Genomic DNA, 7,367 nt, shown 5'->3' with positions numbered 1-7,367 from the left:
CACTATAAATTACACTAAAAAGTGGACTGAATTTAGAATATCTGAACAAATTAAATGTCAACATCTCAATTATTCATCTTGGCTTCTGCAAGTCAAAACAGTCACATTCTGATCTTGCAGGTTATAATTAGGCTAAGTCCTGGCTCTGTAAAAGCAGAATGTGTATCTTGCAATCTCTACCCACATATGTTTAGGAAGCCAGAAGAAAGGGCAGTGGTAATGCATAAGAGGAGAATACAGCAGGTGGCTAAGCAGCACAGAAAACCTATTTTTAAACTAAGAGGCAGAGAGTAGGTAAGCTCTAGATCACTGATACTTTTCTTAGCCTAAGCAAGTCTTGTTAAATAAGGCAGTTAAAACTATTTCTTACAGACCAAGCATTACTTCCCACCCCCTCCTGGAAGGGCTCTGTTTGGCTCAGAAGTGCTGGGCAGACCAGCTAGCAGTTCTGTGGTGGGGATGCGCAGAAGAGCCTCATCGCTATTGAATCACCACAAATTCCCGTAGCAGCCAAATCTTGTGGAGTGAACCACTTGCCATTTTGGTGAAGGATGGTGGAAGCGCCCACCAAATGGAGGAGGAAAAAATTGGTTTGTAGCCTTGCATGGAAATGATTGCAGAGGGGGGAATAAAGCCCTAACTATTGGAGTAAGCCCAATCTTCAAAATGAAATGATACCATTCAAGAGCAATACTTGCAAATTACACATTTTAAAATACATATTTTAAGAAAAGCTTTGTAAAAGGATGTCAGTGTTGTTATAGCAAACTCTACCACCTGAGTATTGTGACTGTCAGCCTTTATTGCATGCATTAAATATGCAATGCTGTATAGGAAATACATGATAAAATTCTTTTTAAATTGCAGCTTGCTCAACTGAGAGCTTGGTTCCTGGGAAAGCAACAGCCAGTTTGTAGAGAATAACAATAAAACCAGCATTACTCGCCTTTTGTTGCATTGTTTTCTCTCAAGACCCTAGGATAGAAACAATATCTATTCACTTCTCCATGGTTTTTGTTTCTTCTACATGTAATGAAATGTCACTGCAAGAAAGAATAAATGAATAATCTGCTCCTATCCATGTGCCAATTTCTGCACTTTTCAGCTAGGCAAAACTCCTGCTGATTTTTGCCTGTTTAAAGGCTCTTTTAAAATGCTGTGACAGTATCTTGCCCCATATATTACATGCATACCTGTCTAAACTGTATGGATAATACTTCCTACTCAGTATCCTCTTGCCATCCACTTCCACTGATGTTTACATCAAATTTATTCCTACTTGGCTTTTAGCATCCGTGGCTTGATCGGGACACAGCGGGTAAGCTGCTCTTCCCTACCGAGGCTGTATTACATTGGTTAGCCACCAAAACAGTAGCTGTCTGTAGGCCCAGCTGATACAGTGACTCACAGGCGCTCCTAGAGAAGACGTGTAGGACTTGGCACTTCACGCTGTTTCCAGCAGAACAGATCAGACTGCTCCGATTTGCACTGGAGGGCCCACCTGACACCGAGCCAGCCAGTTTGTGGGACCAAAAAAGGAAGCCAAGACAATTTGGCTGCATTCAAGTGTTTGTCTCTGGCCTGGATCGCTCCACAAGCCCCTCAGGAGTCCCTGGAAAAAAATATTTAAGTGGCTCAAATTTGGGTATTTCCCCTCCTTTTTATGGGAAAAATCTCTAAAAATGGTATCTTGTTATGAATCAGACCTGCTGCTTATTCGTATTCAGCCACAAATGCTTGTTTTACCTGGTAAATTGTATTTTTTCCTACATTTCATTTTAGTGACTCGATGGAGTCTAGTCTAGCTTATCAGAACAAAACCCCTATTATAGACCATGATGTGTATGTCAGAAAAAAAGGGCTTGGCCTCGGCATCCACACCTGATTTGCAAGGTTTCACGTTAGAAAATTCCATCTTTTTAGTTGAGTGAAATTAGCCTTAAACATTTGGACACAGTAAACGAAAATCTGTTGTACTCTAACATTTCTGTTACAACCACAGGATGAGGGAGAAAAATATTATGATGAATACTGAATAAACCCAGAAGACAAGTGAGCTATGATATTTGATTTCAGGCATGTAAAATTATGGACTGCTATCCTTACTGAAGCAAAGCTCAAGATTAAAGTTGCTATAAAGTGTTCTGTATCTTCTCTATCACTTACTGTATTATGAGAAACATCCAAAAGGTGGCAGATCTCAGTAGAAAGAGTAACTACATCATGTTAGTGCATGAAACTGGTTACTTGTGAGAAGCACTGTAAGAAAAGGAAATTGATTTTGTGTAGGTTATAACAAAAACCCACAGTTCTCTGCTCAGATTTTGCCACAGCAGTGGTTCTGTCTAAGCCTTCTCACAAAAATTCGACATGTACTACACCACTTGCAATCTGGCCTCATATTAAAATGACAAGATACACTGATAGAAAAATATTGTTTTAATTGCTAGCATATGTTACCGGAAATTCATGTAGTTATTTTTAAGCATTAAAGCATTACCCAGTCATTTATCTTAATTTTTAATTTGTAGCACCACTGCCTTCTATCCTGGACTCAGTTATGGGCATAGGGGGATAATTAAGGACCACGAAAGCCATTGACAGTATCTCAAGTAGCAACACTGGTAGCACATTCTCTACCCTTTAGACAACAGTGACACATCTTGAACTTTAGTTTAAGTTATCCTTATAGCTACGGATGATGTGTTGTACTACTAACACAAGAGTATGAGAAGATGCATATACGAACTGGGAGTTCTGGCAGACTTTTAAGCATCAAAGTTTCAGAAGATCAGTTTGACTGCCTGCCGCGAACCATGAATGAGGTCTTTCAAATGTTACATTAGAAATCCCCTGAGACCTTCCTTCTGAACTACAAAGCTCCGAGTGTTCGACTATACTGGCAAGCACCAAGGCCTAAGAGAAGACCTGTAGAGTGGAACAGTGGGTGCTGAGGGCCCGATTTCCAAGCTGTACATATTTCAGGGATTCCCATGTTTGACTAGTTCAGTTTGAGTTCCACTGAGCAGTCATTTGTAGCTGGAATGCATTAGGTGCACTCCTGGAGTACCTCTGCCAGTTTAGCTTCATCCAAAAGGGATCTAGTTCATGCACTCCACCACCACTGCACACTGTGAATCAAAGCACTGTAAGTAGAGATGATGATGGCATTTACTTCAAAAGTGCATCCCTGATTCAAACTAAAACACTTAAGTGCCCCAAGGCTCATGAAGCAGTCTGTGTGGAAAAACAAACCAAAATGAGAAGCCTGATGTTTATACACTGCAGTGCCTTAAATTCTGTTATCTGTCAGTACAGATTTTTTAAAGGTTCAAACATGTAAAAAATGAAGCATAGTTTTGGTTAGTGTTAGATTAGCAATGCTGGACCATTGCCGAGTCCTACGGCAGGTTATGTCCAGTGGGCTTCATAACATTTTTCTAATTTAAATAACCACTGAAGCATACCAAGAAAATGGGAGCCGAGTTCAAGCATCCACAACTTGCAGAACTGCATTTTGCCTTCGAGCATCTGAGAGCTGATGCTTGCCTGGAAGTGGCAGCTGAAAGTGACTTTAGTTTTTAATTTAATTTTGATTGAACTATATTTAATATTATTTCACTACATTTTAGTTAATTTAACACTGATTTGTGTGAGCAAAGCTGGAAAGTGCAAGCCTTACAGACGGCAGCAACATTATCTGCAAGCCGAAATTACGGTTTCATAAAGGTTGGAGAAACGCTTGAGTGCTGGAGACATTTTCACCGCTTCAGGAGCTGATCTGGGGGAAAAAGGGAGACGCTGACTTTTAACTTCGCTGCGGCCCTTCCCTCCATCCACCCGCAGGACCCACGGCAGCTCCTGCGGCCCTTCTCCACCCCCGACCCCCCTGTTCCGCTCGCGGGTACCTAACGGCTCCGCGTGCCGGGGGCGTGGACCAGTTTCCGTGCCAAATAAAAAGGGGAAAAGAGGAAAAAGCGCCCACCCGTGAGACCAACCCCCCCGGCCGAGAGGCCACCTGCCCCGCTCCCCGCCCAGGAGGGAGGGCCGCGTTCCTCACGGCCCTGCCCCGCTGCCGGAGCCTGACCCTCCGCACCTCCACCTGCCCGCAGCGGAGGTGCCACCCATGGCTGCTGCCGCCTCTCCTGCAGCCGGAGGCCCCCTCGGCTGCCACCTGTACCCCGGCACGACCCGCAGGCCCCACTGCAGCCGCCGCCCGCAGCCCCGCGCCCGTTACTCGGCAGCTGCGGGCCAACCGACCCTGCCGCCAGGGCGGGCGGTGCCGAGGCGGGGGGCGGCGCCCGGGAGGGAGGCGGAGGGGAAGGATTATGGCTAGCGCCTATTGGTCGGGGGGACAGAGGGCGTAGCGTTAGGGCCCCCAGCTCCTCTGCTATTGGTGTAAGGAAGTGTCAGTGCGGGCTTGAGGGCGGGGCCGGGCGGCTAGTGGTGTCGGTTGAGCGCCGCGCTAGGGAGGGACTGCGGCGGGCGGGGGAACGGAGGGAGGGGGCGGCGGCGGGCGACCGCGCGCCGCCGGGTGTAGCGAGAGCAGCAGCAGCGCCGGAGCGGAGGTAGGGAGCTGCGAGCGCGAGCAGCGGGAGGCCGCCCCTTGCCCTCACCTGTCACCCCCCGGGCTCCAGCGGCGGCGGCGGCGGCGGGGCAGCGCCGCGCCTCACTCCCTTCCCTCCGCTCCGTCCCTCCACCCCCACCCCACCGGCCAGCCGCGCACCGCACGGCACCGCACCGCCGTGGGGCGGCCGCGGCCCGCCCGTCCCCCCGCCCCTCATCCGCCTGGAGCCGTTTCCTGGCGCTGCTGCGGGGCCGGTGGGTGTCTCCGCCGGCGGACAGCGCGGCTCCGCGCCCCGCTCCTCAGCCCAGGTGCGCCCGGCCCGCGGGAGGCGAGGCGGCAGTGTCTGTCCGCCCGCCGCCCCCCTCGGGACTGGGCAGAGCCCGCGGGAGCGGCCCCGTCTCGGCCCCGCTGGTCCGGGATTCACTGAGGTGCCCCCGGGGGAGAGGGGGAGAAGGGAGGCGGCCGCCTGTGGGATTCCGCCCGTGTTCCTTGTCTTGCGCTGGCTCTCCCCTCTTCCTTCCTGATGCCCTCCTCCTCCTGGCTAGAAGGGCTCATTGCTTCTTCCATAAAGATACTCCTTAGATTATGATGATTTGGGGTGGGGAGTGTTTCTCTGGATTATTTGTGTGTGTTGTTTTATTTAATCAGTCGCGCTGGTGCTGGGCTTGTGAGTTTTCTGTGCCAGTTATGAGAAAATACAGTAGTTGTTATCAGGTAGGTAGGTGGTGATGGAGAGCATCAGAGGGGACAACACCCAGGAGAGAGAAGGCAGTTCCTCAATTGGAGCCGCGAGGAAAGAAAAGGGATGCCGGGATTCCCATTGCTGGGCTATTCCTTGATTCTGCTCTCGGGTTTCATCTTTTGTATTGGTTGGTGAGCAGGGAAAACTCGGTTGCTATCCTTGGACTAGAGCACAGAGCACATGGAAAGGAAAAGCATTTTTCTTCAAGCAGGGTTTAGCTGTGTGTTTGCAGCAATGCCTCTTCCTGGGCTGGAGGAGCAAGAAGCTATGTTCCTATTCCATTCTCTTTAGAGTGTGCGAGGGCTCTGCGTGCTGTTGCTATTGCTGAATTACTCCAGCCTCGTTCTCGGAGATCCTCTTTCTGTCTGCATCGTGTGCTGCCTACCATTGCTGCGGCAGGTAGCTGTTTGAAACAGCAACAGCGTGAAACTGCCATAGTGAAATTAGTAATGATCATGCAAATTCCTGTGTGCTACACCTTGGGTGAGGGAAGCTATTACCTGACTTCGACTCAGTAGACTTGTCAAGGTGGTAATACATTAGTCACAGTCATATCTGGAAGAGTTATTTATTGCAAATACATATTTATTTAGCAAAGCTTCAGAATGTCTCAAATAGGCTGCAAGAGAATATAAGACGGAGGAGGGCTAGGAAAATCCATCGGCATGCTGATAGATGCAGGTCATGAATAGCCTTCAGGTTCTGCAATATTGGAGGAGAGAAGTTTTAAATTGTCCTGTTGGTTTCTTTTGTTGTCCTTATGCCTCTTGTTTTTTTCGGAGAGGTGTTGCGCACCGCCAGCTTCTAGTGTAATGAATGATCAGGTTGTATATTGCCAGTTGATAATGGTTTCTTGGCTAGGACAACCTACAATTCCTACTTCATTTTACTATCTATGAGAACACTTAATTTTTTTCCTGGATCTCAATGTAAGGGTATCAAATCTAACATTTCAAATAGTCTGTTGCGTTTACCTAAAGCAACATGATCTTTTTAGGTTTTTCTTATCTCTGTGCATGCTGACTTAATGGCAAAAGAGATCTGCAGTTGAAAAAAACCAAGCAAGCTTTTTATAAAATATACCTACCTGCCCGTATTAAAAACACGAAGCACCGTTTTAATAGGTGGATTGAATAATAGAAGTGTTGGCTTTTTCTGTCGTACAGACTTAAGAACTACCTCTAGTTGTGTGGGTGTTTGAGATTTCTCTCATTTTGCTCGTTTGGCAATAGGAAGGAAAATCTTCCCCCTTTGTGCTTCTGGCATGATGTTCTGCAAGCAGAGAGCTCTCTGCCTAAAGAAGCCTCCGCATTGAATCGCTCTCAGGAGTATGGTCTTGCTTGCCAGTATTTAACTAAAACTGCAATATTTAGGAATTTAAATCAAAATTGTATCAAGAGCTTTGTTGCCATGTTTTAGCCCAGTAGATTTTTCTGCCATGCAGAAAACCAGGATGATATATTACTGTGGGTCAAAGGCCACAGCTGGTAAGAAATGGGAGAAATCTAAAGCTGTAGCAATCGGGTGCTGCAAGGAGCAAGAGCTATACCATATTTTGGAACTAGATCTTTTGGATTTATTTCAGCTAGCACTTAGACCTGCAGGTGAAAGCAATTATCATTCAAAACTACACATGTAAAAAATACTTGCATTGTGCCCGATTTTTATCTTTAATTGAATGATGACATTTTTTAATGAATCTGATATGTAAACCACTGTTTTACACGAAAGATTTTTTTTTTTTTTTCATGTTGTAGATTTGAACTTCATGGAAGCTGAAACTATAAATTTGTTTTGATTCCTTTTGTCTGACTTTAAAATGAGTGTTGTAACAAACCTGTTAGTGTTGTAGCTGATCTGCTCTGGCTTAGTTCTCAGAACTTGAACTGTTGAAATAAATAAATTGCAGATCCATTTAAATATTCTCATAGGTCCTTTCTGTTTAATTTAATGGTGATGAGGAAAAAATACACTTTGAGATTAAAATACTGAAATGTTTATTGTAGCTCTATATTCCTAGTAAAACTCTTGAGAGTATCAGTTTCATAAGCCTTCTTT

At 46.2% G+C, this 7,367-nt stretch overlaps 1 protein-coding gene across 2 annotated transcripts in view; it reads left to right on the top strand.

Annotated features, from left to right (window-relative positions):
* Positions 1-4,478: 4,478 nt before the first annotated feature.
* CDKL5 (cyclin dependent kinase like 5) overlaps positions 4,479-7,367 on the top strand; it is a 132,633-nt gene continuing 129,744 nt past the window's right edge. For both annotated transcript variants that reach the window (XM_030476703.1, XM_030476700.1), the window contains exon 1: positions 4,479-4,568. The gene's annotated coding sequence lies outside the window, so the exon portion shown is untranslated. The remainder of the gene's footprint in view (positions 4,569-7,367) is intronic.

This window comes from Strigops habroptila, chromosome 2, assembly GCF_004027225.2.
Source record: "Strigops habroptila isolate Jane chromosome 2, bStrHab1.2.pri, whole genome shotgun sequence".
Lineage (NCBI taxonomy): Eukaryota > Metazoa > Chordata > Aves > Psittaciformes > Psittacidae > Strigops > Strigops habroptila.
Note: the sequence above shows the minus strand (reverse complement) of the source record. Positions and strands in the feature narration are given on the sequence as shown.